Genomic DNA, 22,919 nt, shown 5'->3' with positions numbered 1-22,919 from the left:
TTCTATTGCTTTTATCAGTTTCCTTGACCATCTTCTTATTCTCCTCTTTTTTGCTAACATTCTTTTCAATTTCCCCTTGTTTAATTCCTCCCTTATAGCTCCTATCATTATTATCATATTGCCCAGAAACCTTCTCATATCTTTTATTTTTCTCCATATTCCAGTGACTTACCCCTTTATTATTCAAATACCCCTTTTGTCCCTGACCATTTCCACCTCTATTCCAATTTTGTCCCCTGAATTTGTTTCCCCCTCTTGAAAAATTACTCCTTCCATTGTATTTTTGATTAACATTATTAGCTGAATTCATCAATGATTTACTAGTGCCTTCTCCATCTTTGATATTCTTATTTCTTTTGTTAACAACTTCAGTATACCCTTCATTATCAATCACATATTTCCCTTTATCCTCCTTATTTATTCCATTATTCCCATTTTGCCCTGGATTACTACCCTTCATACTTGCCAAACATATCTTATCCATGTGTCCATAAACCTTACAATGGCTGCATCTAGAAGGCATCCAAGCATACTCCACTTCAAATCTTTGAATAACAGCCGAATTAGTAACAAAATCCCAAGTTGAAACATCAATACTTTTCTTCCATTCTTTTTCAGCCGACATTTCAATTAAAATTCTAGCATATGCATTCCTTCCCTTATGTTCCAAACACATCTCTTCAGTAAATGAATCAAAAGCAAGAGGAATTCCCAGTTTACTAGCAATAATACATAGATTATCTCCACTCCATACTTCCAAAGGTAAATCATAGATTTTGACCCAAACAGGAATCTTATCATGACTATTCTTAGTTAAAGTCAACCCTGGTCTCCATCTTTGAAGAAAAAGAGGCATATTATTGAACATTAGCCATGGACTTTCCTCCAAAACAGACAACATCCCCTGTTTATCACTAAATTTAAAGAACAAAAATCCTTTATTATTCATAAACACCTCTTCAAGTCCCACATTCTTCCATAATCTTCTGACTTCTTTTTGTATCACTGGGAAAGCCAATTTCTTATCAATCATATACCCATATAGGGTATTCATGTAAGGAATACTAGCATTCTTTAAATTTTCAATTGGGATAATAACAGGATCATCTTCATTACCTATTTCCCCAGGCATATATCTCACATCAATTTTACCTTTATGTCTATTGCCTTTTAAAACACCAGCATATGAATTCTCTAATTTCCCCTGCATATCACTTTCTGCCTTTTTGCCATTATTAGCAGCTCCCAAAATAGAAGGAAGACTACTAATACTATTGATAACTGTACCAGATTCCAGCTTTCCTTTAGCTTCAATATTACTCTTCTCATTAGTCTCCTCTTCCATCATAATTTCCTCATCTTCACTGGACTCCTCTTCACTAGTTTCAACTTCCCCTTCTTCTTCAGTAGAGCTATCATCTTCATTAATACCTTCTTCCATATCATTTTGCTTATTCAATTTTGAAGTATCCATATCCATTCTCTGATTCATCCTGTTATCATCTTCTTTCCCCACAACCATATCCTCCTTCAATTTACTAAGAAACTGAAACCCTACTCCTGGAATAAACTCATCATTTTTAACTACACTCTTATCAACAACAGATCTAGTTTCCCCAATTTTTTTAACATTCAGGATAGAACTAGATTGGTTAGAATCATCACTAATAACAATGTTAGAATTAACTCTCAGCATCTCATTAGTGACATTCTTCAAATCCGAAACAGGGTTCAAAACTACATCAATCACTTTTGATCCATCCCAATTTTTCAATAGGTTAGCTGTATTACCTGAAGGAATATTACCCATGATCGATCCATTTGACTTCATCTCTTCAGGACCTCCATTCTTCATTTCCAACTCATCTTCAGTTTCTTCTTCTGTAACTTCCTCATCATAATACTCTTCAGCATCCATCGGAGATATCCCATCCACAGTTTTCCGAGATCTATTTTTAACTCTGAAAGCTTTCCCTTCCATTTTCCATTCAGCTTTACCAATTCCTGATGCAACAGCTCCAGAAGCACTAGGCTTACGATGAGCTTTATAGATTGTAGCTGAAGATTGCTCAATAATTCCAGGAGGAACAAGCTCCTTCACATCCACTTCAGTCTTCGAATACCGAACAGAAGCACTTTTATCCGGAGGTTTAACCTTCACTTCCTTCACTCGATCCGCTTTGGATGATGCTCCCATTAGGACAATGGAAATAGATGAGAAATTGCTTCACCGATAAAGAACAATCGTCGGAGAAGCAGCACCGATGAATCTAAAACTAGATCGCACCACCGTCAGAGAGAATCAGGGGAAGAGAGAGAAAGAAGAGAGAGAAAGTGAAAAAGTTTAAAAGTTGGTGAGTATTGTTTGATTCTTGAGTTCCACAATAGAAGTTTATGCAATTTAAGCAAAGCTTTGATGAGCATTGTTTAATTCTTGAGTTCCAAAATAGAAGTCTACGCAATTTAGCAATGCTTTGATGAGCATTGTTTCATTCTTAAGTTCCATAATAGAAGTAGTCTTTGCAATTTCACAAAGCTTTGATGAGCATTATTTATATATTGAGTTCCACAATAGAAGCGTATGCAATTTAAGCAAAGCTTTGATGAGCATTGTTTCATTCTTGAATTCCACATTAGAAGTCTACGTAATTTAGCAAACCTTTGATGAGCATAGTTTAACTCTTGAGTTCCACATTTAGCAAACCTTTGATGAACATTGTTTAATTCTTGAGTTCCAAAATGAAAGTCTATGCAATTTAAGCAAAGCTTTGATGAGCATTGTTTCATTCTTGAGTTCTACATTAGAAGTCTATGCAATTTAGCAAAGCTTTGATGAGCATTGTTTAATTATTGAGTTCCACAATATAAGTAGTCTTTGCAATTTAGCAAAGCTTTGATGAGCATTGTGTCATTCTTGAGTTCCACCTTAGAAGTCTATGCAATTTAATAAAGCTTTGATGAGCACTGTATAATTCTAGAGTTCCATAATAGAAGTAGTCTTCGTAATTTAGTAAAGGTTTGATGAGCATTGTTACGTTCTTGAGTTCCACATTAGAAGTCTACGTAATTTAGCAAACCTTTGATGAGAATAGTTTAACTCTTGAGTTCCACAATAGAAGTAGTCTTCGCATGTGACAACTGTCAATGCATCTTTATAAAAACCATTCATGCACAACATGCCATGGCCTAGTAGTATAGATTAGGTCAAAATCTTGCATAAACTAGGATCCAACTAAGATCTAGTACTAATATACTTGACACTTACGATTCTAGTAAGTTGCTTAACTACAATAGGAAATGCCAATGCTATAATTAGAATGAAACTTCAAACATTTGTTACAATTGAAAAAGGGTATAAAACCCTAAAAATAAATTAAAGTATTCTAATTATGCTTCAATGTGATAGTGAATATCAAACAATGTTCCAAAAACCCTAAAGAGACAAAATCCAAATTTATAAACCTTAAAGCTTAAAAACTTTATAAAATTGGCTATAAGCTTCCTAATATCAAATTTTTATTAATCAAATTATGGATTATAATCAATGAAATAAAAATTTAAATTATCATACATTAATCATAATTTATTAGTTAAAAACAAAGATTTTTAAATAAATCAAGAATTACATAAAGAAGAATTTTTATAAAAAAATTGGGTTTTATAAAAATGAAGAGGGAATTTATATAATTTGAATTTTAAGAGAGAGGGAGCCTCTCTCACTCATAAATTCAGCCACCTCCTCCAAGGCACCCCTTTTCCCCAAAAATCTTAATCATTAAGCTCATTCCCTCACACTTCCTCTTCTCTCTTCACTCTCTCACACTCCACCCTCCTAACACACAAACTCTCTTCCTCTCTCTCTCTCTAACTCACGAAATTTCTCTCATTCCTCTGCCAAATTTCGAGACTTTGAAGTGTTCTTACTTCCCTCAAGATCAAAACCAAGGTAAACAACAACATCTTCTCCCATAATTTCATGATTCTACTTCCTCTTCTTCTTAGTTTTCTCTTCTTTTCGGATTCTATGCCTTTCCATGACTAGAAATCCTTATTTTTCCCTTGTGTTTTATAGATTCTCACCATAACACAATGCATGTGTTAGAAATGGTGAAAATTCGGGATCAAACCCATGCAAGGAGTGAAAATGATGCACATATGTTCATGTGACTTCAAAACCAAGTATTACATCTTCTTCTCCATTTCTTTTGTGTTCTTACATGATCAAAAGCATTTAAACCATTTCTAGTACATCTTGGATGCTCATTCACTCCATGCATGTGCTAGAAATCGGACCTTAACAAAGGCATGCCTGATGTTCTTGTCAAAATATCCTAAGAATGCACTCAAAGCAAACATGCAATCTGCCAGATTACTTTGTTCAACTTTGAACGACCATAACTCGGTCATTACTTAACCAAATCATGATATTCTTTTTGTATTGGATAGTTCCACGACTTAACTTTCAAACCCAACTGGTATCACTGTAAAATATTAAATATCCGATTTTTGGAAATTTTTACAAAATAGTTGCGCAAACAGCTCTTTTTATGTGATCACCATTTTTGCCTTGCATGATCAATGGCCTTAAACCCAACCATAAATCTGAGGAAAAATACTTTAGAAACTTAACATATCCAGTGATTGATGGCTGAAATTTCGCCACTTAAAACTGTAACACCGTAAATTTCAAGACAAAATTTTCATTTAAAATAATCATTTTATTCTTAGAACACTTGTTTAAAATCTCATTCATAATCGAATTACAAAACATAGCTCCATTTTCACTTGCATAGAAAAAAAAACCAGGATCCTCCAAAATATGACTTTCTCTGGTGTGTACAATCAAGCCGGTGCCGTCCCGTGATACTGAAAGAAACCTGAAAACAACATAACACAAAACACTGTAAGCACGAAGCTTAGTGAGTTCCCCAAAATACCACACACATAACACATATAAGCCACTCGAGGCTATAACTCTATGGGTCCGTGCACCCAAACTCTGTGAACCCTCAGGTTCTAACTCTGTGAACCTTCCGGTTCTAACTCTAGGAACCCTTCGGTTCCAACTCTGCAAACATGCACAGCATAAATCACATAGAAATAATGTAGTACAACACATAACATACATAGCATACAAATACTCTGTCACATAACTCTGGTTACCTACTCAAGGTAAAGTATAGTGAGAAGACTCACCTGACAAGCAGAAAGCAGATATCTCCATACTTGAATCTCGAACTCACCACCGCCTAACACGTAAGGCAAAACTCTCATGACCATAACTCTCGAGACTAGAATCAATCCTCTCAATGCACCCTCTTAAGGGTAAAAGACTATTTTACCCCTCTCTTGGCCCAAAGGCCACATTGCTGACCAAACCCTAAAAGTCAATGGTCAACCCTTGGTCAAAATCAAAGTCCTCAGTCAAAGTCAACCCCTGACTGACCCTACTCGCCGAGTCAACCCTATGACTCGCCGAGTTCCTATAATCAGAACTTCACTCAATCCGCGACCTAACTCGCCGAGTCACTCCGAGACTCGCCGAGTCCAACAACTCTGAGTCCACTCACACACAACTCACCGAGTCATCCCTTGACTCACCGATTCTCGACTCAACCAAGAATATCGGGACTCTTTGACAAGACTCGCCGAGTCCAAGACTATCATCAACCTACTCGCCGAGTTGTTCATACAACTCGCCGAGTTCCAGGCCATCTTCATCCAACTCGCCGAGTTGTTCTTCCAACTCGCCAAGTCCCAGCTCATCTTCAAGCAACTCGTCGAGTACACTCATGTGACTCGCCGAGTACCACCGGTCTGAATCCATTCAGAAGCATTCCAGGCCATGCAATTGCTCCAAAACATAGATCTAGCCTCCTACCACTCATCCATCACGTAAAGTGGCAAACTTTACGTGAATCCAAAGAGATCTAGGCCATTTGCACATTGGGCTAGGGTTTGGGACATGAAAGCTTCACTAAACACTCCAACACAGGGACTTTCATGCTCTCTAATTCTTCTCCCTTCCAGATCTGAGGTAGCAACCTCAGATCTAACCTCTAGACTTCCCATTTCATCCATAGACAAGTTCCCACAAACCCCAAAATGAAGAAACAACATAACAACAGCCCAAGAACGAGCTATTACCTCCAAGAGATGCCCCAACTGCAATGCAATTCGGATCCAAGCAAAGCCCCTTGCTCCAAGCCTTCAATCTCCCAAAATTCCTTCAACAATTACTTCTCCAAGCTCCAATCCACTCAACAATGGTGCTTCACCGCGATTTAGGGTTTTCTGGGGCTTTAGGGGTGATAAAGAGGCTGGGAGGAAAACATAATGTTCTTTATATAGGGCTCAACCCCGAGAATTAGGGTTTTCTCCAATCAGCGCCTACTCGCCGAGTCCTCCTCACTGACTCGCCGAGTCGGCTACTTAGCACGCGACCCAGTCGCGACTGTACTCGCCGAGTCCATCCATGGACTCGCCGAGTCACTCTTTCACAACTTACTCTTTTAGCCCTTCAACTCTACTCTTGATGTTTCGAGATGTTACAAAAACCCCACAGAATGTGCTACTCAAATTCATGAACTTCTGCCACATTTACATCTCATGCACTATAATGTGCAACATTTCTTAACTTGTTTGGGTTCATTACCCCTATTTTCCCTTCTGAATAAATTTTGAACATTTTTTCTTTTGAAAGCCCTCACATGCATGTGATAATCTGGAAAATTTCAAGAGCTTTTATCATTTCTTTGATTTATTAAAATTATTGCAAGAAACCGAGGGCATAAATCACCTAAGATACTTCTAGAGGTCTATAAATCCGGAATAAGTTCATGGATGACCCCTATGGTGAATAATGACCCCTCACTAAATTTCATCGATTTTTGTTGCTGTTTGGTATGATTTCCGATTTTCTTTTTGTTTGGGTATAATAAATCACAAATCCACTTTAGAGAGTGTGAAAATTGTATCTAACAACTTTCGAAGCCCTTAACTGTGGTGGGTGACTCAGAAAAATAATTTCACAATTTTTCATCATGCCTTACTGTTTTTCCCGATTTTTAGTAATTATAATGGCCTAAAAATAGGAAAAATAGTTCTGGTTATCCAAAATTCATGAAAATTTATCAGAACATCATGTTGTACAGTAGGAGCTTAGATACAAATTTTTGATGATTTTTCTCTACTGTAAACTATTTTTCTCCTAATTTCTAAAGTTAAATACACTTAAATACACTTAAATACACATAAATACCCAAAACCGGATTATACAACATGAAAACCACTTTTGGTATTTTTTTTCCAGGTTACTTATACTGTAAATGATGTTACAAAAATTTTTGGTAATTTATTTTAACTGTTTAATATTATTTCTTCAATTAATGATTATTTAAAGGAATAAAACAAGGAAAAATAGAAATACCCACTGAAAAATATCTTTTATATTTTTCCCAGCCTATTTATGTATAATAACAGTTAAATAAAAAGTTTGGGTAATTTTGGAAACTGTTTTCTATTTATTTCAATTTTTATTAGAATAAATGCTCAAAAATCATAAAATATAATTAAACAGCTTGGAAATCCATTTTTATATTTTTACCAGCTTAGTATTGTGTAATAACAGTTAAATAAAAAGTTTGAGAATTTTTATCCTTTGAATGCTATTTTTCGTGAATTTATGCTGTTATAAAGACTTAAAAATTTGGAAAATTTATATTCCAAAGTTGTAATTGATCGCACGACTTGTAGAATTTCATTATTTCAGAAAAAGTGTAACCAATTAATATAAAATCCAATACTAAAACATAAATTGGCATTTCACTATATGTAGAATTTAATATATTAGCATTAGATTTCGACATGGAAACTCACTACTTGTATCTACTCGAAACATTGTGAGTATTCACGCACTCCCCTATTTTCAGTTTTTATATTTTGGGGTGGAAAAGCATGTCCAGAAAAACTATAATTTGCATGTTGTATTTAAATTGATTTGTATCAACATGATTGCTATTGTATTGCTATGTTTCTTTATGTATGTGTATGCAACACGGAACATGAGAACTTATCGTACTAAGGCCCTTCCCTTATCTTTAACCATTAACTCTTTGAGCCAATGGTCATTATGGATAGCACTATTAGGAATTGACAACTCCTCACTCGCCCGAATCGCTGGAGTGCATGATACCATATTCATCTATGGAACGATAAGCATAGATCTCGATAGGGCTTCAGTCATAGGTTTGGTTGAGACTCATTGTTTGCTCATACACATACAAACTCGTTTCTCGTTATAGCAATAAACTTGTATTCATTAATAGCAATCAACTCTGTTTATCATTAAAGCAATGTACTTGTATTTACCAAAAGCCTTATTTCAAGCTCGATTTTATAAACTTGTGAACTCACCAACTATTTTCATAGTTGACGCTCGTTTTACATGCTTTTTCAGGAAATAATTAGTAAGTGGATATAAAGATTCATCATCATAGAGCATGCTGCATCGTGTTTAAGCTATTATGAAGTTATATTTTGAACAATGTTGTTTTGGAAAAACTTGTAATTTGTTTCTTTTAAGCTATGGGTTGTAAACTTTTAAATACTGCTATGGTGATGTATCTTTATCTTTTGCAATGAAACCGTTATCGCTGTCATATCTTGTGTTTCCGCTTTAGCGGGGTGTGACAGAAGTGGTATCAGAGCTAAAGTTATAGAGAGCATCAGTTTTTCTTTAAGAAAACACAACCTATAACTAAAACTTACAAAGAAATTCTTTTTACATCAAACATATTACTAGTATAATTAGGTCGGGAGTTGTATCATTGGACCTCGATTAAACATAGCCTGATCACCTATGTTTAATTAAGGAAAGATTTATACAAAGCCTAAGCTAAATATAATGGGAATATGTTCAACAAAATTTTTTAGAAAACTTTATTTCAAAATTTCAAAAGGTTAATTTTGGTGTGTGTAAGCATTGCATATTATAGGCATGCATTGTCTTTTATTTCATATCTCATTGAAACTATGTCCCAGTCCACTATGTAAACATCGTCATCTTCCCGCGCTACCGCCTCAGCCGACGAGTTCGGCTACGTCACTATTATCCCTCGACGTAATCCCCCCGCCTCGGTAGAAGAATACCCATCGGAGGACACGGAAGATACAGGAAACTCGGTGGAGACCAGCAATGACAACGCCCCGAGTCAACGACGCGAGGCATCACATGCATCGGTGTTTCCACAGCCGTCACTTTATGGACTTCGTATTCGGAGGACGGCGAGGAAGAGTGTTCCCATTCCAGGAAGGATAGCCACCAGCACAGAAGGACTTGGCACGGCAGGACCTAGCGGGGTAGGACCCAGCGTTGCAGGACCGAGAGCACCCTCACCACAGCGAGTCATAGGGATACCTGTCAGGCAGTTAGGTATGACCCCGGAGGAGTCCTGGAGATTGCAGTCGATGGCAGCAGGCCTATGCCACAGTCTCGCTGTGATAGCTGGGCATCAGGAAGTTTTGGATGAAGTCTTGACAAGGATGGAAATCCTATTTCAACATTTGATGGAGGCTGCTGACACTGCTAGTGCTGCTAGACGAGAGAACCATGTCAGGAAGGCCTAATCGCGAGCGCCCACAGAACGAAACACCCGATGTTGCTCAAGTTGTAGCACAACAGCTCTTGGAAGCAATCCCAAACATTGTTACTCAAGTAACTGCAAAACTTAATGCTAACCAAGGAAGTAGTGGAGGAAACCGGGGAAACAATGAAAGAGAATGCAACTACAAGTCCTTTATGGCCTGTAAACCTAAGGAATTCCACGGAAAGGAAGGTGCGGTCGGGTTGCTGAAATGGATTGACAGCATGGAGTCGGTCCTTCACATTAGCAAATGCCTTGAGCGCAACAAAGTTGAGTATGCATCTTGCCTATTCCAATATAGGGCATTAACCTGGTGGAATACTCTAGTGTAAACCCAAGGCCGTACGGCAGCATATCAACTAACTTGGGAAGACCTAAAGAAGCTACTGATAGAGGAGTATTGTCCCAAGGATGAACTTCAGAAGCTTGAATCTGAATTCTGGAACCATTCTATGGTCGAAACACAAATAGAGAAGTACACAGTCCGATTTCATGAACTAGCAAAACTGGTACCTCACATGGTTACTCCTGAGGAGAAACGGATAGATCGTTACATTTGGGTTCTGGCACCAGAGATTCGGGGAATGGTTACCTCAGCAAACCCAACTACTATTCAAAGTGCAGTAAGTCTAGCAAATCGACTAGCCAATGATGTGATAAGGATGGGAGCATCGACAAAGGAAAGCTCTAGTAGCAAGAGGAAGCCAGCAGATCAGGGAGAGAAGAAGTATGGAGGCAAGTCAGGGAGGAAGCAGAAAGTCTCAAGAAAATTTATGGTAAGAGCCCAGGAGCAAGAACCAGTGAAAACTCAGGAACAGGGAGTCATGGAAGTGCAGGAGAGAAAGCAGTACTCATGACCGCTTCCGAAGTGCAATAAGTGTAACTTTCATCACAAGGGAGCTTGCCAGTGTGCCAAAACTGTAAGCAAACAGGCCATTACTCAAAGTATTGTAAGCTGAATAAGGAGGGAAAAAGGGCACGTTACGAGTACGGGAGTACTGATCATCTCCGTAAAGCATGTCCCAAACTAAACAAAGGGCCTGGTAACAATGGACAAGGCCAAGCCAGGCAAAACTTCCAAGGAAATCAAGTTGGACGGCCAAGAGGTGTAGCCTTTGTGATTGGTGCAGAAGAAGCTCGTCAGAACCCTAAAGTGATAAAAGGTACGTTTCTCCTGAACAACCATTTTGCATCAGTAATATTTGATGCGGGAGCAGATAGGAGTTTTGTTTCTTTAGCATTTAGACCGTTAATTAACTTGAAATCGAGAAAGATGAGGAATGCTTATACTATTGAACTTGTTGATGGGTATGAAATTAGGGCTAATGATATAATTCCTGGTTGTACTATGAATTTAGCTGATAAACTATTTAGCATTGACCTAATTCCTATAGAGCTAGGTAGTTTTGATGTGATAGTAGGAATGGATTGGTTATCCAAAAATAGAGCGGACATTGGTAGTTACGAGAAAGTCATTAGGATACCTCTCCCTAATGGAGAAACCCTTATCATACACGGTGAGAAGCCAGGAAGAAGTTTAAACATAGTATCAAGCATGAAGATTCACAAGTACCTGAAGAAGAATTGTATTGCATTCATGGCCCACGTGCTAGAAAGAGAACCTAAAGCTAAGCAACTCAAGGAGATTCCAGTGGTTCAAAATTATCCCGAAGTGTTTCCCGAGGAATTGCCCGGTTTACCCCCTCACAGGCAGGTCGAATTTCGGATAGACTTAATTCCCGGAGCGGCACCGATAGCAAAAGCACCATATCGCCTTGCACCATCCGAGATGCAAGAACTATCCGGACAACTTCAAGAACTTCTAGACAAAGGGTTTATTCGACCAAGTTCTTCACCTTGGGGAGCCCAGTGTTATTCGTCAAAAAGAAAGATGGTTCGTTCTGAGTGTGCATTGATTACAGAGAACTGAACAAGTTGACAATCAAGAATCGATATCCCCTCCCTAGAATAGATGACTTGTTCGATCAGTTGCAGGGCGCTTCCTACTTCTCAAAGATCGACCTTCGGTCAGGGTATCATCAACTAAGAATTCACGAAGGGGACATTCACAAAACAACATTTAGAACCCGTTATGGACATTATGAGTTCTTAGTCATGCCTTTTGGACTAACGAACGCACCTGCTGTTTTCATGGATTTGATGAATATGGTATGTAGACCATACCTAGACAAGTTTGTAATTGTATTTATCGATGACATACTTGTTTACTCGCAAACCAGAGAAGATCACAATAGACATCTGAAGCTAGTGTTGGAGCTGTTGAAGGAGCAGAAATTGTATGCCAAGTTCACTAAGTGTGAATTTTGGATTCGGGAAGTACATTTTCTTGGTCATGTGATCGGCGAAAGAGGAATTCATGTAGATCCAGCTAAGATCGAGGCAATCAAGAAATGGGAAGCCCCCAAAACCCCGATAGAAATACGACACATTCCACGTCTCCAACCTTAAGAAATGTCTAGCCGACGAAGCATTGATAGTACCCCTGGAGGAAATTAAGATCAATGATAAGCTAAACTTCGTTGAGGAACCGATAGAAATTCTTGACAGGGAGGTAAAACAAGTTAAGCGGAGTAAGATCCCGATTGTGAAAGTTCGATGGAACTCAAAACGCGGGTCGGAGCACACCTGGGAGCGCGAGGACTTCATAAAGGAAAATTATCCACAACTTTTCCCTTGCGACGACAAACGATGACATAGAATGAATTTCGGGACGAAATTCTTTTTAAGTGGGGAATACTGTGACAACTGTCAATTCAGGTCATTTTCGGACTCATGCATCTTTATAAAAACCATTCATGCACAACATGTCATGGCCTAGTAGTATAGATTAGGTCAAAATCTTGCATAAACTAGGATCCAACTAAGATCTAGTACTAATATACTTGACACTTATGATTCTAGTAAGTTGCTTAACTGCAATAGGAAATGCGAATGTTATAATTAGAATGAAACTTCAAACATTTGTTACAATTGAAAAAGGGTATAAAACCCTAAAAATAAATTAAAGTATTCTAATTATGCTTCAATGTGATAGTGAATATCAAACAATGTTCCAAAAACCCTAAAGAGACAAAATCCAAATTTATAAACCTTAAAGCTTAAAAACTTTATAAAATTGGCTATAAGCTTCCTAATATCAAATTTTTATTAATCAAATTATGGATTATAATCAATGAAATAAAAATTTAAATTATCATACATTAATCATAATTTATTAGTTAAAAACAAAGATTTTTAAATAAATCAAGAATTACATAAAGAAGAATTTTTATAAAAAAATTGGGTTTTATAAAAATGAAGAGGGAATTTATATAATTTGAATTTTAAGAGAGAGGGAGCCTCTCTCACTCATAAATTCAGCCACCTCCTCCAAGGCACCCCTTTTCCCCAAAAATCTTAATCATTAAGCTCATTCCCTCACACTTCCTCTTCTCTCTTCACTCTCTCACACTCCACCCTCCTAACACACAAACTCTCTTCCTCTCTCTCTCTCTCTAACTCACGAAATTTCTCTCATTCCTCTGCCAAATTTCGAGACTTTGAAGTGTTCTTACTTCCCTCAAGATCAAAACCAAGGTAAACAACAACATCTTCTCCCATAATTTCATGATTCTACTTCCTCTTCTTCTTAGTTTTCTCTTCTTTTCGGATTCTATGCCTTTCCATGGCTAGAAATCCTTATTTTTCCCTTGTGGTTTGTAGATTCTCACCATAACACAATTCATGTGTTTGAAATGGTGAAAATCCGGGATCAAACCCATGCAAGGAGTGAAAATGATGCACATATGTTCATGTGACTTCAAAACCAAGTATTACATCTTCTTCTCCATTTCTTTTGTGTTCTTACATGATCAAAAGCATTTAAACCATTTCTAGTACATCTTGGATGCTCATTCACTCCATGCATGTGCTCGAAATCGGACCTTAACAAAGGCATGCCTGATATTCTTGTCAAAATATCCTAAGAATGCACTCAAAGCAAACATGCAATCTGCCAGATTACTTTGTTCAACTTTGAACGACCATAACTCGGTCATTACTTAACCAAATCATGATATTCTTTTTTATTGGATAGTTCCACGACTTAACTTTCAAACCCAACTGGTATCACTGTAAAATATTAAATATCCGATTTTTGGAAATTTTTACAAAATAGTTGCGCAAACAGCTCTTTTTATGTGATCACCATTTTTGCCTTGCATGATCAATGGCCTTAAACCCAACCATAAATCTGAGGAAAAATACTTTAGAAACTTAACATATCCAGTGATTGATGGCTGAAATTTCGTCGCTTAAAACCCCATAGAATGTGTTACTCAAATTCATGAACTTCTGCCACATTTACATCTCATGCACTATAATGTGCAACATTTCTTAACTTGTTTGGGTTCATTACCACTATTTTCCCTTCTGAATAAATTTAAACATTTTTTCTTTTGAAAGCCCTCACATGCATGTGATAATCTGGAAAATTTCAAGAGCTTTTATCATTTCTTTGATTTATTAAAATTATTGCAAGAAACCGAGGGCATAAATCACCTAAGATACTTCCAGAGGTCTATAAATCCGGAATAAGTTCATGGATGACCCCTATGGTGAATAATGACCCCTCACTAAATTTCATCGATTTTTGTTGCTGTTTGGTATGATTTCCGATTTTCTTTTTGTTTGGGTATAATAAATCACAAATCCACTTTAGAGAGTGTGAAAATTGTATATAACAATTTTCGAAGCCCTTACCTGTGGTGGGTGACTCAGAAAAATAATTTCACAATTTTTCATCATGCCTTACTGTTTTTCTCGATTTTTAGTAATTATAATGGCCTAAAAATAGGAAAAATAGTTCTGGTTATCCAAAATTCATGAAAATTTACCAGAACATCATGTTGTACAGTAGGAGCTTAGATACAAATTTTTGATGCTTTTTCTCTACTGTAAACTATTTTTCCCCTAATTTCTAAAGTTAAATACACTTAAATACACTTAAATACACATAAATACCCAAAACCGGATTATACAATATGAAAACCACTTTTGGTATTTTTTTTCCAGGTTACTTATACTGTAAATGATGTTACAAAAATTTTTGGTAATTTATTTTAACTGTTTAATATTATTTCTTCAGTTAATGATTATTTAAAGGAATAAAACAAGGAAAAATAGAAATACCCACTGAAAAATATCTTTTATATTTTTCCCAGCCTAGTTATGTATAATAACAGTTAAATAAAAAGTTTGGGTAATTTTGGAAACTGTTTTCTATTTATTTCAATTTTTATTGGAATAAATGCTCAAAAATCATAAAATATAATTAAACAGCTTGGAAATCCATTTTTATATTTTTCCCAGCTTAGTATTGTGTAATAAAAGTTAAATAAAAAGCTTGAGAATTTTTATCCTTTGAATGCTATTTTTCGTGAATTTATGCTGTTATAAAGACTTAAAAATTTGGAAAATTTATATTCCAAAGTTGTAATTAATCGCACGACTTGTAGAATTTCATTATTCAGAAAAAGTGTAACCAATTAATATAAAATCCAATACTAAAACATAAATTGGCATTTCACTATATGTAGAATTTAATATATTAGCATTAGATTTCGACATGGAAACTCACTAGTGTGTGTTTGATGTCGTAGGATCCCGGTAGTAAGACGTTGGTGCATTCCGAAGTACTACTTGTATCTACTCGAAACATTGTGAGTATTCACGCACTCCCCTATTTTCAGTTTTTATATTTTGGGGTGGAAAAGCATGTCCAGAAAAACTATAATTTGCATGTTGTATTTAAATTGATTTGTATCAAACATGATTGCTATTGTATTGCTATGTTTCTTTATGTATGTGTATGCAACACGGAACATGAGAACTTATCGTACTAAGGCCCTTCCCTTATCTTTAACCATTAACTCTTTGAGCCAATGGTCATTATGGATAGCGCTATTAGGAATTGACAACTCCTCACTCGCCTGAATCGCTGGAGTGCATGATACCATATTCATCTATGGAACGATAAGCATAGATCTCGATAGGGCTTCAGTCATAGGTTTGGTTGAGACTCATTGTTTGCTCATACACATACAAACTCGTTTCTCGTTATAGCAATAAACTTGTATTCATTAATAGCAATCAACTCTGTTTATCATTAAAGCAATGTACTTGTATTTACCAAAAGCCTTATTTCAAGCTCGATTTTATAAACTTGTGAACTCACCAACTATTTTCATAGTTGACGCTCGTTTTACATGCTTTTTCAGGAAATAATTAGTAAGTGGATATAAAGATTCATCATCATAGAGCATGCTGCATCGTGTTTAAGCTATTATGAAGTTATATTTTGAACAATGTTGTTTTGGAAAAACTTGTAATTTGTTTCTTTTAAGCTATGGGTTGTAAACTTTTAAATACTGCTATGGTGATGTATCCTTATCTTTTGCAATGAAACCGTTATCGCTGTCATATCTTGCGTTTCCGCTTTAGCGGGGTGTGACAGAAGTGGTATCAGAGCTAAAGTTATAGAGAGCATCAGTTTTTCTTTAAGAAAACACAACCTATAACTAAAACTTACAAAGAAATTCTTTTTACATCAAACATATTACTAATATAATTAGGTGGGGAGTTGTATCATTGGACCTCGATTAAACATAGCCTGATCACCTATGTTTAATTAAGGAAAGATTTATACAAAGCCTGAGCTAAATATAATGGGAATATGTTCAACAAAATTTTTGAGAAAACTTTATTTCAAAATTTCAAAAGGTTAATTTTGGTGTGTGTAAGCATTGCATATTATAGGCATGCATTATCTTTTATTTCATATCTCATTGAAACTATGTCCCAGTCCACTATGTAAACATCGTCATCTTCCCGCGCTACCGCCTCAACCGACGAGTTCGGCTACGTCACTATTATCCCTCGACGTAATCCCCCGCCTCGGTAGAAGAAGACCCATCGGAGGACACGGAAGATACAGGAAACTCGGTGGAGACCAGCAATGACAACACCCCGAGTCAACGACGCGAGGCATCACCTGCATCGGTGTTTCCACAGCCGCCACTTTATGGACTTCGTATTCGGAGGACGGCGAGGAAGAGTGTTCCCATTCCAGGAAGGATAGCCACCAGCACAGCAGGACTTGGCACGGCAGGACCTAGCGGGGTAGGACCCAGCGTTGCAGGACCGAGAGCACCCTCACCACAGCGAGTCATAGGGATACCTGTCAGGCAGTCAGGTATGACCCCGGAGGAGTCATGGAGATTGCAGTCGATGGCAGCAGGCCTATGCCACAGTCTCGTAGTGATAGCTGGGCATCGGGAAGTTTTGGATGAAGTCTTGACAAGGATGGAAATCCTGTTTCAGCATTCGATGGAGGCCGCTGACACTGCTAGTGCTGCTAGACGAGAGACCCATGTCAGGAAGGCCTAATCGCGGGCGCCCACAGAACGAAACACCCAATGTTGCTCAAGTTGTAGCACAACAGCTCTTGGAAGCAATCCCAAACATTGTTACTCAAGTAACTGCAAAACTTAATGCTAACCAAGGAAGTAGTGGAGGAAACCTGGGAAACAATGAAAGAGAATGCAACTACAAGTCCTTTATGGCCTGTAAATCTAAGGAATTCCACGGAAAGGAAGGTGCGGTCGGGTTGCTGAAATGGATTGACAGCATGGAGTCGGTCCTTCACATTAGCAAATGCCTTGAGCGCAACAAAGTTGAGTATGCATCTTGCCTATTCCAAGATAGGGCATTAACCTGGTGGAATACTCTAGTGTAAACCCGAGGCCGTACGGCAGCATATCAACTAACTTGGGAAGACCTAAAGAAACTACTGATAGAGGAGTATTGTCCCAAGGATGAACTTCAGAAGCTTGAATCTGAATTCTGGAACCATTCTATGGTCGGAACACAAATAGAGAAGTACACAGTCCGATTTCATGAACTAGCAAAACTGGTACCTCACATGGTTACTCCTGAGGAGAAACGGATAGATCGTTACATCTGGGTTCTGGCACCAGAGATTCGGGGAATGGTTACCTCAGCAAACCCAACTACTATTCAAAGTGCAGTAAGTCTAGCAAATCGACTAGCCAATGATGTGATAAGGATGGGAGCATCGACAAAGGAAAGCTCTAGTAGCAAGAGGAAGCCAGCAGATCAGGGAGAGAAGAAGTATGGAGGCAAGTCAGGGAGGAAGCAGAAAGTCTCAAGAAAATTTATGGTAAGAGCCCAGGAGCAAGAACCAGTGAAAACTCAGGAACAGGGAGTCATGGAAGTGCAGGAGAGAAAGCAGTACTCATGACCGCTTCCGAAGTGCAATAAGTGTAACTTTCATCACAAGGGAGCTTGCCCAGTGTGCCAAAACTGAAAGCAAATAGGCCATTACTCAAAGTATTGTAAGCTGAATAAGGAGGGAAAAAGGGCACGTTACGAGTACGGGAGTACTGATCATCTCCGTAGAGCATGTCCCAAACTAAACAAAGGGCCTGGTAACAATGGACAAGGCCAAGCCAGGCAAAACTTCCAAGGAAATCAAGTTGGACGGCCAAGAGGTGTAGCCTTTGTGATTGGTGCAGAAGAAGCTCGTCAGAACCCTAAAGTGATAAAAGGTACGTTTCTCCTGAACAACCATTTTGCATCAGTAATATTTGATGCGGGAGCAGATAGGAGTTTTGTTTCTTTAGCATTTAGACCGTTAATTGAGTTGAAATCGAGAAAGATGAGGAATGCTTATGCTATTGAACTTGTTGATGGGTATGAAATTAGGGCTAATGATATAATTCCTGGTTGTACTATGAATTTAGCTGATAAACTATTTAGCATTGACCTAATTCCTATAGAGCTAGGTAGTTTTGATGTGATAGTAGGAATGGATTGGTTATCCAAAAATAGAGCGGACATTGGTAGTTACGAGAGAGTCATTAGGATACCTCTCCCTAATGGAGAAACCCTTATCATACACGGTGAGAAGCCAGGAAGAAGTTTAAACATAGTATCAAGCATGAAGATTCACAAGTACCTGAAGAAGAATTGTATTGCATTCATGGCCCACGTGCTAGAAAGAGAACCTAAAGCTAAGCAACTCAAGGAGATTCCAGTGGTTCAAAATTATCCCGAAGTGTTTCCAGAGGAATTGCCCGGTTTACCCCCTCACAGGCAGGTCGAATTTCGGATAGACTTAATTCCCGGAGCGGCACCGATAGCAAAAGCACCATATCGCCTTGCACCATCTGAGATGCAAGAACTATCCGAACAACTTCAAGAACTTCTAGACAAAGGGTTTATTCGACCAAGTTCTTCACCTTGGGGAGCCCAGTGTTATTCGTCAAAAAGAAAGATGGTTCGTTCCGAGTGTGCATTGATTACAGAGAACTGAACAAGTTGACAATCAAGAATCGATATCCCCTCCCTAGAATAGATGACTTGTTCGATCAGTTGCAGGGCGCTTCCTACTTCTCAAAGATCGACCTTCGGTCAAGGTATCATCAACTAAGAATTCACGAAGGGGACATTCACAAAACAACATTTAGAACCCATTATGGACATTATGAGTTCTTAGTCATGCCTTTTGGACTAACGAACGCACCTGCTGTTTTCATGGATTTGATGAATAGGGTCTGTAGACCATACCTAGACAAGTTTGTAATTGTATTTATCAATGACATACTTGTTTACTCGCAAACCAGAGAAGACAACAATAGACATCTGAAGCTAGTGTTGGAGCTGTTGAAGGAGCAGAAATTGTATGCCAAGTTCACTAAGTGTGAATTTTGGATTCGGGAAGTACATTTTCTTGGTCATGTGATCGGCGAAAGAGGAATTCATGTAGATCCAGCTAAGATCAAGGCAATCAAGAAATGGGAAGCCCCCAAAACCCCGATAGAAATACGACACATTCCACGTCTCTAACCTTAAGAAATGTCTAGCCGACGAAGCATTAATAGTACCCCTGGAGGAAATTAAGATCAATGATAAGCTAAACTTCGTTGAGGAACCGATAGAAATTCTTGACAGGGAGGTAAAACAAGTTAAGCGGAGTAAGATCCCGATTGTGAAAGTTCGATGGAACTCAAAACGCGGGTCGGAGCACACCTGGGAGCGCGAGGACTTCATAAAGGAAAATTATCCACAACTTTTCCCTTGCGACGACAAACGATGACATAGAATGAATTTCGGGATGAAATTCTTTTTAAGTGGGGAATACTGTGACAACTGTCAATTCAGGTCATTTTCGGACTCATGCATCTTTTTAAAAACCATTCATGCACAACATGTCATGGCCTAGTAGTATAGATTAGGTCAAAATCTTGCATAAACTAGGATCCAACTAAGATCTAGTACTAATATACTTGACACTTACGATTCTAGTAAGTTGCTTAACTACAATAGGAAATGCGAATGTTATAATTAGAATGAAACTTCAAACATTTGTTACAATTGAAAAAGGGTATAAAACCCTAAAAATAAATTAAAGTATTCTAATTGTGCTTCAATGTGATAGTGAATATCAAACAATGTTCCAAAAACCCTAAAGAGACAAAATCCAAATTTATAAACCTTAAAGCTTAAAAACTTTATAAAATTGGCTATAAGCTTCCTAATATCAAATTTTTATTAATCAAATTATGGATTATAATCAATGAAATAAAAATTTAAATTATCATACATTAATCATAATTTATTAGTTAAAAACAAAGATTTTTAAATAAATCAAGAATTACATAAAGAAGAATTTTTATAAAAAAATTGGGTTTTATAAAAATGAAGAGGGAATTTATATAATTTGAATTTTAAGAGAGAGGGAGCCTCTCTCACTCATAAATTCAGCCACCTCCTCCAAGGCACCCCTTTTCCCCAAAAATCTTAATCATTAAGCTCATTCCCTCACACTTCCTCTTCTCTCTTCACTCTCTCTCACTCCACCCTCCTAACACACAAACTCTCTTCCTCTCTCTCTCTCTCTAACTCACGAAATTTCTCTCATTCCTCTGCCAAATTTCGAGACTTTGAAGTGTTCTTACTTCCCTCAAGATCAAAACCAAGGTAAACAACAACATCTTCTCCGATAATTTCATGATTCTACTTCCTCTTCTTCTTAGTTTTCTCTTCTTTTCGGATTCTAAGTCTTTCCATGGCTAGAAATCCTTATTTTTCCCTTGTGGTTTGTAGATTCTCACCATAACACAATTCATGTGTTTGAAATGGTGAAAATCCGGGATCAAACCCATGCAAGGAGTGAAAATGATGCACATATGTTCATTTGACTTCAAAACCAAGTATTACATCTTCTTCTCCATTTCTTTTGTGTTCTTACATGATCAAAAGCATTTAAACCATTTCTAGTACATCTTGGATGCTCATTCACTCCATGCATGTGCTAGAGATCGGACCTTAACAAAGGCATGCCTGATGTTCTTGTCAAAATATCCTAAGAATGCACTCAGAACAAACATGCAATCTGCCAGATTACTTTGTTCAACTTTGAACGACCATAACTCGGTCATTACTAAACCAAATCATGATATTCTTTTTGTATTGGATAGTTCCACGACTTAACTTTCAAACCCAACTGGTATCACTGTAAAATATTAAATATCCGATTTTTGGAAATTTTTACAAAATAGTTGCGCAAACAGCTCTTTTTATGTGATCACCATTTTTGCCTTGCATGATCAATGGCCTTAAACCCAACCATAAATCTGAGGAAAAATACTTTAGAAACTTAACATATCCAGTGATTGATGGCTGAAATTTCGTCGCTTAAAACCCCACAGAATGTGTTACTCAAATTCATGAACTTCTGCCACATTTACATCTCATGCACTATAATGTGCAACATTTCTTAACTTGTTTGGGTTCATTACCACTATTTTCCCTTCTGAATAAATTTTGAACATTTTTTCTTTTGAAAGCCCTCACATGCATGTGATAATCTGGAAAATTTCAAGAGCTTTTATCATTTCTTTGCTTTATTAAAATTATTGCAAGAAACCGAGGGCATAAATCACCTAAGATACTTCCAGAGGTCTATAAATCTGGAATAAGTTCATGGATGACCCCTATGGTGAATAATGACCCCTCACTAAATTTCATCGATTTTTGTTGCTGTTTGGTATGATTTCCGATTTTCTTTTTGTTTGGGTATGATAAATCACAAATCCACTTTAGAGAGTGTGAAAATTGTATATAACAATTTTCGAAGCCCTTACCTGTGGTGGGTGACTCAGAAAAATAATTTCACAATTTTTCATCATGCCTTACTGTTTTTCTCGATTTTTAGTAATTATAATGGCCTAAAAATAGGAAAAATAGTTCTGGTTATCCAAAATTCATGAAAATTTACCAAAACATCATGTTGTACAGTAGGAGCTTAGATACAAATTTTTGATGATTTTTATCTACTGTAAACTATTTTTCTCCTAATTTCTAAAGTTAAATACACTTAAATACACTTAAATACACTTAAATACACATAAATACCCAAAACCGGATTATACAATATGAAAACCACTTTTGGTATTTTTTTTCCAGGTTACTTATACTGTAAATGATGTTACAAAAATTTTTGGTAATTTATTTTAACTGTTTAATATTATTTCTTCAATTAATGATTATTTAAAGGAATAAAACAAGGAAAAATAGAAATACCCACTGAAAAATATCTTTTATATTTTTCCCAGCCTATTTATGTATAATAACAGTTAAATAAAAAGTTTGGGTAATTTTGGAAACTGTTTTCTATTTATTTCAATTTTTATTGGAATAAATGCTCAAAAATCATAAAATATAATTAAACAGCTTGGAAATCCATTTTTATACTTTTTCCAGCTTAGTATTGTGTAATAACAGTGAAATAAAAAGTTTGAGAATTTTTATCCTTTGAATGCTATTTTTCGTGAATTTATGCTGTTATAAAGACTTAAAAATTTGGAAAATTTATATTCCAAAGTTGTAATTAATCCCACGACTTGTAGAATTTCATTATTTCAGAAAAAGTGTAACCAATTAATATAAAATCCAATACTAAAACATAAATTGGCATTTCACTATATGTAGAATTTAGTATATTAGCATTAGATTTCGACATGGAAACTCACTAGTGTGTGTTTGATGTCGTAGGATCCCGGTAGTAAGACGTTGGTGCATTCCGAAGTACTACTTGTATCTACTCGAAACATTGTGAGTATTCACGCACTCCCCTATTTTCAGTTTTTATATTTTGGGGTGGAAAAGCATGTCCAGAAAAACTATAATTTG

Source organism: Lactuca serriola, chromosome 1 (genome assembly GCF_051521515.1).
Source record: "Lactuca serriola cultivar US96UC23 chromosome 1, Lser_US96UC23_V15, whole genome shotgun sequence".
NCBI lineage: Eukaryota > Viridiplantae > Streptophyta > Magnoliopsida > Asterales > Asteraceae > Lactuca > Lactuca serriola.
The sequence above is the reverse complement of the archived record's forward strand: the minus strand, read 5'-3'. Positions refer to the sequence as shown.